This window comes from Haplochromis burtoni, unplaced genomic scaffold (assembly GCF_018398535.1).
Source record: "Haplochromis burtoni strain Fernald_Lab_line unplaced genomic scaffold, NCSU_Asbu1 Contig_607, whole genome shotgun sequence".
Taxonomy (NCBI): Eukaryota; Metazoa; Chordata; class Actinopteri; order Cichliformes; family Cichlidae; genus Haplochromis; species Haplochromis burtoni.
In genome coordinates this window covers 14,931-25,728 of record NW_024582968.1, presented here as the reverse complement: position 1 = coordinate 25,728, position 10,798 = coordinate 14,931, and the positions used below count along the sequence as shown (strand labels likewise).

General features: G+C 41.2%; 1 long non-coding RNA gene across 1 annotated transcript; it reads right to left on the bottom strand.

Moving 5' to 3' along the window:
* Positions 1-9,916: 9,916 nt before the first annotated feature.
* Positions 9,917-10,557, bottom strand: LOC121812472. The gene is made up of 2 exons (XR_006053073.1): positions 10,496-10,557; positions 9,917-10,281 (listed from the first exon to the last, which is right to left on the bottom strand). It is a non-coding gene; the product is annotated as an uncharacterized LOC121812472 (long non-coding RNA).
* Positions 10,558-10,798: the final 241 nt, after the last annotated feature.

Sequence of the window (10,798 nt, the reverse complement as noted above, 5' to 3'; positions counted from 1 at the left end):
CTTGAAAAATATATAATGAAACTTGTATGTTTTGGATACTTACTAAAACAATATATGAAAGTAATGAGAAAGTGGCCACTTTCATGAGTAATCACATATAAGTTTTTACTATTTCTTTTCCATATGGGAGTACTCGCTGCTTATGAAAAATTGTTTTATTGCATGTGTACTGCTAAGACGAGTAACTAGTTTGGTTTCTTTTACATTGTTTGGTCGAGGAAGGTCAGGAATTGGAGATGGCGCCATTTCATTGTTCCTGCGCCATCTCACGCTCCTGCGCTATTCTTTTTTTGAGGTGAGCCAAGTGTTTTAATTGTTAATCGCTTATCTGCACTTTTCATGAGTTCATTGTAAGCAAAATGTTCTGGTATTTATTGGGAAATTGTTTACAGTGTTTTGTGGAAAACTTTATATTATTTACTGGGAAAAAAAGCATTTAAAACTGATGCACAGATTATTATCTGTTTTACTGTTTATTTTCAATTTGTAACATGGGTAACGTTACAAATAGTACATCTTAGGTGATAGCGAATTGTGAACTGTGATTATATGGGAATTTAATGTCCTATAACACTGTCATTGACAGGTCAGGTTTTTTTCCTTAATGTTCTTCCTTTCAATGCATTGCAACGGATCCTGTAATCGATGGCGAGCCAATCCTGTTGACCAATTGACTTTTTCCTGTGCTGCATGGCAGAGTGTGGTAGGCCAGCTGCAACAAAAAAAAAAAACACCACTTTGAACCTACTATTCCCCTTCTTCACACACATCCCCCTGGACTTACAGACGGTGATTACTGTGATTGTACCACATGGTTCTCATTGAGGAAAAACTGGTACCAAAAAGGGATACTTTCATTTGAAATGTTTTTGTATGTTTGTCATTAATTTTCTTTTTTTTCTGAATGAGTAAAAATACATAAGCTGGCGTTTTCAAAACTCACAGTTGCCTGAGTCTCATTCAGTTTGCCTTTCCTGTACATAGCCGAACCTACTAGTCCAAAGCCGTGAGCCCTTTTGCATCAAATTTGGGTGAGGTACATTTTGATCTTAGCGTTTGGAGACACATTAGTGTTACACTGTGTTACCTCCTCCTGCCCTCGAGGGGGGCGTAATGCAAGGTTAAAGCAGAATTAATCTAGATGATCAATCTCCGCGTGATCAGTCCTGTCACTGGCCAACAGAAAGGGTGTTATCTATGGTGGCAACCCACAAGAAAACTTCAGATGACATCAGACTCTGCATAGATCCAAGTGATCTAAATAAAGCTCTGAAATGCCCGCAACAACCTATATGTACCATGGAGGAGGTAGCTGCACAAATGCCTAACTCCACAGTCTTTTCTGTCCTGGATGTGAAATGCTCCTTTTGGCAGATAACACTTGACCACATGTTATCCATGCACACAACTTTCAGCTCTCCATTTGGCAGAATGGCATATGAAATCAACTCAGCCAGCGAGGTGTTCCAGCGTGCAATGGAGCAGGTCTTTGCAGGATACCCCTATGCTGTTATCATCGATGACATAATCATTGGTGGAAGAGATACGAAAGAGCATGAACATAATCTCAGAAAGGTACTTGACCGTGTGAGGGAAGTCAAACTGAGACTTAACCCCCTAAAGTGCAAATTCCACCTCAAAGAAGTCTGTTATGTTGGACATTTATTCACAAGCAAGGGCTTAAAGCGCGATTCCGCTAAGACCAAAGCAATTAATGAGATACCCACACCAGAAAACGTCACAGCCCCCCAACGCTTCTTATGGATGATTAATTATTTAGGAAAGTTCATTCCCAATTTCAGTGAGCCCTCAATCCCACTTTGTGAGCTAACATGAAAATACATACAGTGGCACTGGCTAAAGCAGCTTCAAGATGCATTTGCTTTAAAAAAAACCAAAAAAAAAAACCCAGCCTAACCAGTCCATCCACTCTCAGCTCCAAGTCCGTACTGTGATGTCCAGAAACCCATCACATACAAGTGATCGGACTTGGAGCTGCATGCCTTCAGGAAGGTGTCCCAATCGCCTACTCCTCTCGTACTCTGGCACAGACTGAGATGCGCTATGCGCAGATCAAGGAAGAGCTTCTTGGTGTTGTCTTCACATGTTCCGAATTCATCAAAATTGATCATCAGCCATTAGTCACAATCCTAAACAAATGTATACACGCAGCTCCAGCCAGATTGCAGCGCATGATGCTGAGACTGCAAAAGTGCAACTTCCAGATAGTATAAAAAGAAGGCTCACAGATGCTGACATGCTGACATTTTGTCCCATAGTCCCACAACTTGGGCAGAGCGGCACAGTAATGAAAGGGCAGACTACGAGATCATGTCAGTCCAATACATCTCTTTCTCAAACTGCCTCTGATCCAGATCTACAGAAACTACAGGGAGTGCAGAATTATTAGGCAAATGAGTATTTTGTCCACATCATCCTCTTCATGCATGTTGTCTTACTCCAAGCTGTATAGGCTCGAAAGCCTACTACCAATTAAGCATATTAGGTGATGTGCAACTCTGTAATGAGAAGGGGTGTGGTCTAATGACATCAACACCCTATATCAGGTGTGCATAATTATTAGGCAACGTCCTTTCCTTTGGCAAAATGGGTCAAAAGAAGGACTTGACAGGCTCAGAAAAGTCAAAAATAGTGAGATATCTTGCAGAGGGATGCAGCAGTCTCAAAATTGCAAAGCTTCTGAAGCGTGATCATCGAACAATCAAGCGTTTCATTCAAAATAGTCAACAGGGTCGCAAGAAGCGTGTGGAAAAACCAAGGCGCAAAATAACTGCCCATGAACTGAGAAAAGTCAAGCGTGCAGCTGCCAAGATGCCACTTGCCACCAGTTTGGCCATATTTCAGAGCTGCAACATCACTGGAGTGCCCAAAAGCACAAGGTGTGCAATACTCAGAGACATGGCCAAGGTAAGAAAGGCTGAAAGACGACCACCACTGAACAAGACACACAAGCTGAAACGTCAAGACTGGGCCAAGAAATATCTCAAGACTGGTTTTTCTAAGGTTTTATGGACTGATGAAATGAGAGTGAGTCTTGATGGGCCAGATGGATGGGCCCGTGGCTGGATTGGTAAAGGGCAGAGAGCTCCAGTCCGACTCAGACGCCAGCAAGGTGGAGGTGGAGTACTGGTTTGGGCTGGTATCATCAAAGATGAGCTTGTGGGGCCTTTTCGGGTTGAGGATGGAGTCAAGCTCAACTCCCAGTCCTACTGCCAGTTTCTGGAAGACACCTTCTTCAAGCAGTGGTACAGGAAGAAGTCTGCATCCTTCAAGAAAAACATGATTTTCATGCAGGACAATGCTCCATCACACGCGTCCAAGTACTCCACAGCGTGGCTGGCAAGAAAGGGTATAAAAGAAGAAAAACTAATGACATGGCCTCCTTGTTCACCTGATCTGAACCCCATTGAGAACCTGTGGTCCATCATCAAATGTGAGATTTACAAGGAGGGAAAACAGTACACCTCTCTGAACAGTGTCTGGGAGGCTGTGGTTGCTGCTGCACGCAATGTTGATGGTGAACAGATCAAAACACTGACAGAATCCATGGATGGCAGGCTTTTGAGTGTCCTTGCAAAGAAAGGTGGCTATATTGGTCGCTGATTTGTTTTTGTTTTGTTTTTGAATGTCAGAAATGTATATTTGTGAATGTGGAGATGTTATATTGGTGTCACTGGTAAAAATAAATAATTGAAATGGGTATATATTTGTTTTTTGTTAAGTTGCCTAATAATTATGCACAGTAATAGTCACCTGCACACACAGATATCCCCCTAAAATAGCTAAAACTAAAAACAAACTAAAAACTACTTCCAAAAACATTCAGCTTTGATATTAATGAGTTTTTTGGGTTCATTGAGAACATGGTTGTTGTTCAATAATAAAATTATTCCTCAAAAATACAACTTGCCTAATAATTCTGCACTCCCTGTAAGCTCTGTCATCATGAAGGGCTGGCCTTACAGACAAACTCAGCTGTCCACAGAGATTCGTCAATACTACCTGTATCGAGATGAACTCACCAATTAAAGATGGTATTGTCATGAAAGGCCTGAAGACAGTGATCCCAGTCTTTACAAAAGGATTTTATTGCTATCCTCCACAGAGGGCACCCAGGCACAGAATCTACTAAATGCAGGGCCCGTGGTAGCGTGTTCTGGCCCACAATAATTGAAGATATAGAGCAGGAAACAACTGCATATCCAGTGTGCAGCAGCACCAGGCCTCATCAACAAAAAGAGCCACTCAAGCCACATGCAGTGCTGGACTTACCTTGGTCAACTGTCCCCACTGACATCTTTGAGTGGAATGGCCAACATCACCTGGTTGTAGTTGATTCCTACTCAGGTTGGTTTGAGGTACACTTGCTTCGTGACTTAACACCATCATTACAAAGCTCAAAAGACACTTTTCAGTCCATGGCTACCCGCACAAAGTAATATCAGACAATGCCACCCAGTTCACTAGCCAACCCTTCACAGACTTTGCTCTGGCCTAGGACTTGGTTCATGTGACAAGTAGCCCAGAATACCCACAGGCCAATGGACTAGCTCAGTGGTTCCCAAACTTTTTTTGCTAGGCCCCCCTTTATATTTACAAGAAAAATGTTCCCTAACCCTCTCTGTGCAAAATGGGTCCAAAAACATAAACAACTGTGGGATACTGTTTGTCCGGGATTTAGACAGGGGGAAAAAATCGTGGCAGGATCAGCCTGATATTATTTGTATCCCACTGTAACTTTACTGTATAAAGAGCTAACATCTCCAAAATGTCAGGAGTAGTTAGTCATTACAACAAGTGTTTGTGAACTAAAAATCAAGAATGTGGGATACTGTTTGTCCGTGATTTGAAGAGCCCAACGCTGCTCCCAACGAACGGAAAACCAATTCTGCAGGGGAGACCTACCTTGGCACTTGTGCAGGTAAAGCCAAAGGGAAGATATGCGTCACCATATTTTCATATTTTCTAGTCTTTGGCTTAGAATGAAGTTGGTTTGGAAACATATTCAGCTATGCTTCATCTCCTGCTTTGCGTTTGTGTGGGCCCCGTGCTAGCAGTGTCCAAGCGTTGTTTTTTTTTTCCCTTTTCATACCCCCCCCCCCCCTCCCCCCCCCCCCCCCCCCCCACCCCCCCCCCCCCCCCCCCCCCCCCAATGGCTAAACATGCTGTTTATAGTGTAAAGCAGTTGATGAAAAGGTCAAAGAGAGAGACCAGATGTCTTCCTCAGCCTAATCAATCTCCGCAATGTGCCATGAGATTAAGCTGAGAGGCTGATGTCAAGGTAGACATGCACTATCCTACCTGTGTGTAAACATCTGTTAGTTCCCAGACCCAAAAGCAATACTGTTGTTAAGACAAGCCTATATTTTTTTTTCTTGGTTTGTTTTTGCTATTCTTGTGAACTACATGTAACTTGATGTTGAAAAGGTGAAAAGGTGAAATGTTAAGTATGTTCTGACCAGTGAAACAGTTCCAGGTTTGAAGTGAATATAATGCTAGAATGTTATGGATAAGAATCTATTGTTAATGCATTATGCTGAAGATGATGTTAGTTGTTTATACAGCCATAAGTTAAAGAAAGGGGATGTAGAGCATTTGACTAGTGTTGAATAATGGGGGTTTGCCATACCTGTTTGAAGCAAATAGTGCACTGCCCATACATGCAGTAAAATGCCTAACACAGGACTGGGTTCCCACCAACGGAGTCAAGCTGTTTGCATGTTATGTCTCCTCAGTTATACACAGTAAATCATGAATCATGAATCCAGGGTCTTTACTAAACGTCAAACGCTGTGGATGAGAAAATTTTATTTTCCCTGAAGTTCCAGGATAGTGAATTAGTGCAATCTCTGAGATTTATTCTGAGCTCTGCAATTTGTTCTATCGGGGAGGGCGGCAAGAAAACTCCTCCCATTTCTTCCTAATTGGATTTTGAGCAGAATATTCTCCATGTTTGCAGAAGAGAGAGTGGATTCTTCTTCAGATTCGGTGTCGGTTATCTCAGCCTTATTTGGAGGAGCTGTTCATTCCATCCTGCTTTTACATCTTTATGGACCTGTAGTGTTTGCTGGTTTTCTTCACGTGGGTTAGCACTGTTTGCAGGAAGTGTGGTGAAGGTTCTGTCAGGGCCACTCTGGTCCTAATGGTAATACCATAATGTGTGCGCTGTTATAGATATGTAAGTGCAGTTATGTACTTTGTTGTTGTGACTCTGTGGTTGTAAATTGTTTTAAAATGTCTTGCGGACGGTCGGTGAAAGCACTGAAGGACGTCTCATGGAGGAAAGAAGAGGAAGGAAGCTTGTTCAGTGATTCTCCATATGTCCCCCAGACACTAGAGAAGCCAAACACTGAGGTTGGAAGTCATTAGGCAAAGGCTGGAGGGCACTGATGGTTCAAACAGCCCAGCAGCTTCAACACCCGGGGGTTTAAAAAAAATTCACAGCGGTTTCAAATTATTCCAGTGAAATCACAGTTCACCGTAAAATGCGCAGAAATATTTGCACACTGCGCCCATATTCAATTTAGGAATCACTATTAAACCGACATCCAGTTACATAAATTAAAACCACTGACAGCTACCAGTTCCAGAGTTCAGTCGGACCGAATAAAACTTCCTCAGTTCCTCTGAGGTCCAGCAGAGGCTCCAGCAGTGAGTCAGCCCCCATAGACTCCCATGTTAAAACTTTACAGCAGAAATAAACATGTTTACAGCTTGATACACAAACTGTTTGGTCTCTATGGATCGTTTCCCCCATTCTTAACAACTGTTGGGGGGGAGGGAGATTTTAAATTAATTATCAATTATACCTCAATATTATTATTAATCAGTTATTATTGATCAGTATGAGGGGGAAGAGGATTTGGGGCCACAAACCCTGAAATCAGCAGGTTTGTTGAACTACTCTGGCTGATCTGTCATCACCAGCAGGTGAGGGTCACCACAAAACACAAACAGAATACTTCACAATGGAGGTTTCAGAACTGGAAAATAATACAATCAAAGCTGGTAAAAAAAAACCCAAAAACTTCCAAACATATATTTGTGAATACTAAAATAGCTGCAAAGAGATGTGAATGGTCACATGAAAACAAAAGAAATCACCTGTGGTGCTTTGAACAGATGACTGGTGTCTTACAAAGATAACTGGATCATTCATGTCAGCTGCTGGTAGTTTGAATATGGCAGCTGATTCCTGCAGATAAACCTTGAGATCAAGCCGTGTGAAATCTGTTTATTTTTCACGGGTTAAATGGATCAGAGACTTTTAGGAAAATCTCTCTAATCCCCTAAAAACGGTTTCATTATCTTATTTTCTTCACATGCTTTTTCCTCTTCACCGGAAAGAGGGACTGGATCATAAGGATCACTTTGGTTCTGATGGCTGCTCAGTTTAACTGACTAACTAATTCAGCTTCAGTCTGCAGCCAGGATTTGCTGACCAGCATATAGCCCAAGTGGGTCAACCTAGTAAACCTACTAAACCAGCATACCGCCATTAAAATCAGCCGGCGTCTTAAGAAGCAGATTATGACCACTTTCCACTTTAATGTTCTGTCTGAGACACACTGCAGACAAAACTTACAGCAGACACATTTATTTACCATCACAGCCCCCCAACGGGAGGGAGAAAAAGGAAAAGTATGAGTTGTCACGGAGCAGAAACGGGAGCTGGAAGCATGTAAATATAATAATAACCACTGCAGCCAAAGAGCGTGCCTGACGAGCCCAGTTTTAAGTAAGCTGTTAAGACTTGACTGTACACTGTGTTCGTGTTTTCCTCCGAAACAATAAGCAGCCTTTCAACGCCTCTCTCTGTGTCTCTCACTAGCAAAGTTGACCCAGACAACAAAGTAAAGCTAGTTTTCAGCTACGAGCCCGACACGAACCCGACGTATTAGCCAGAGGTCCCTTTACTACGGTTTGGAGCAGCTGACCTGTTTTATATACGCGCGGAATAGTTTTCTATTCGAGATTGCTGCAAAAAGTGCAGCCTTACCTAATGTCCACCCTACTGTTACTCATTTATATTAAGATTTAAACATCTAGTTGGTATTGGTATGGCGAGTAGTCTTCAGTAATAGTAATAAATCACACAGCAATAGTACATCCATGTAGTTGTAAAGTACTCAGAATACATTACTTCTATAATCTTTAGTGGAATACATTTTAAAATTAACCTTCCCAACACTGTCAACAGGTTAGCACCTCATACCACAGTGCATCAAAGCAGTCTCATGAGCGCTGGGAAGGACAAGCCCAGAGCCCAAAACAGACAGTGCAGGAGATGACAAGGTTAGTAATTGTATGGTGAAAATTATACTTTTAGTTATCTTGACTGGCAAAAGAAAGGTAAATTCAAAATCTGCTTCTCACATATAAGACATTTCCAAGATTTCTTTTCAAAACTTCTTCCTTTAATTTCATTACAGCTGTCCTGTGCCAGATGTTCTGTTGACCCAGGATCAAGCAGGGCTCGTGATCTTCACCAGCAGCTCCCTCACAAGAAGGACAAATCCAGCATTTCATGAACACTGATGGAGACCTTTGCTTTGCGTAACGTTAGAAGTACTCAGATAATCCTCAGAGGGTCTGGACTTTTACATAATATGATATAATATCTTTAAGTCCTGTAGAAAGTTAAATATACAGGGAGTGCAGAATTATTAGGCAAATGAGTATTTTGTCCACATCATCCTCTTCATGCATGTTGTCTTACTCCAAGATGTATAGGCTCAAAAGCCTACTACCAATTAAGCATATTAGGTGATGTGCATCTCTGTAATGAGAAGGGGTGTGGTCTAATGACATCAACACCCTATATCAGGTGTGCATAATTATTAGGCAACTCCTTTCCTTTGGCAAAATGGGTCAAAAGAAGGACTTGACAGGCTCAGAAAAGTCAAAAATAGTGAGATATCTTGCAGAGGGATGCAGCAGTCTCAAAATTGCAAAGCTTCTGAAGCGTGATCATCGAACAATCAAGCGTTTCATTCAAAATAGTCAACAGGGTCGCAAGAAGCGTGTGGAAAAACCAAGGCGCAAAATAACTGCCCATGAACTGAGAAAAGTCAAGCGTGCAGCTGCCAAGATGCCACTTGCCACCAGTTTGGCCATATTTCAGAGCTGCAACATCACTGGAGTGCCCAAAAGCACAAGGTGTGCAATACTCAGAGACATGGCCAAGGTAAGAAAGGCTGAAAGACGACCACCACTGAACAAGACACACAAGCTGAAACGTCAAGACTGGGCCAAGAAATATCTCAAGACTGGTTTTTCTAAGGTTTTATGGACTGATGAAATGAGAGTGAGTCTTGATGGGCCAGATGGATGGGCCCGTGGCTGGATTGGTAAAGGGCAGAGAGCTCCAGTCCAACTCAGACGCCAGCAAGGTGGAGGTGGAGTACTGGTTTGGGCTGTATCATCAAAGATGAGCTTTGTGTTTGTTTTTGAATGTCAGAAATGTATATTTGTGAATGTGGAGATGTTATATTGGTTTCACTGGTAAAAATAAATAATTGAAATGGGTATATATTTGTTTTTTGTTAAGTTGCCTAATAATTATGCACAGTAATAGTCACCTGCACACACAGATATCCCCCTAAAATAGCTAAAACTAAAAACAAACTAAAAACTACTTCCAAAAACATTCAGCTTTGATATTAATGAGTTTTTTGGGTTCATTGAGAACATGGTTGTTGTTCAATAATAAAATTATTCCTCAAAAATACAACTTGCCTAATAATTCTGCACTCCTGTTATGTTGTGCTCTCTGGTTACTCTGGTATGAATGACTCTGAATTACTTTATGATAAATAACACACTATTGTCAAAAAACAGTGAAAGAATTCCAGATCACAAGTTTTTAGTTCAAATACAAGTAACAACCTTTGACTTTAATCAGGTTTTATTTAATTGTGTCAGAGAAAACATCATGTGCTCTTCATGTAGCTGAGTACATTCAGTGTTTAAAACAGAAGTTGTGCAGGTCTGAGATCAGCAGTTTTCTGAAACACCAAACTGAGGTACTGTTAATGCTGATGTATAGTGACACAGTTACAGGGGTGATTAATCCTTTTGACTTTTTGTCTTTAAATTTATCAATAAAACAGCTGCAGCTTTCACTGACAGCACATGTGGTACTTTAACCTTTGTACTGTTTTCTTCAGTTAATTTTGGAGTTACTACAAAGATTGAAGATATAGGATGATCTGTCTGCTGTCACTGGGTGGTGCCTAGGTCTGAATCTGAGGACGGCTCCTGTAATCACAAACAGAACAGAATCATCACAAACTGAAATATAAAGTTTATCTCTCAAATCTGAAATAGAGCAGATCCTTCTCTGTCCTCACACACTCGGGATCTGAAGTTGTTCAGTCCTACAGTTCTGCCGACAGCTGACATATGAGCTGTTTATTTATTTATTTTTTTTAAAGGCATTATATACTAACACATTTTCTAATATCATGTTTACCTTTGAGTTGTTGATGCTTTATAAATGGACATCTGCAAAGATGAGATGATGGGGCAGGTTTCAGTCAAAGTTCAGTCTGCTACTGCATCCTGGTCACAACATACGGAGGTGTTATCAGCAGCAGTGTTGGTCAAGTTACTTGAAAAAAGTAATCAGTAACTAATTACTGATTACTTCCCCAAAAAAGTAATCCTGTTACTTTACTGATTACTTATTTTCAAAGGTAATGAATTACTTAGTTACTTAGTTACTTTTTAAAAATACGATTTACAACCTGAAGAGGTGATAAAGCGATAGATCTTT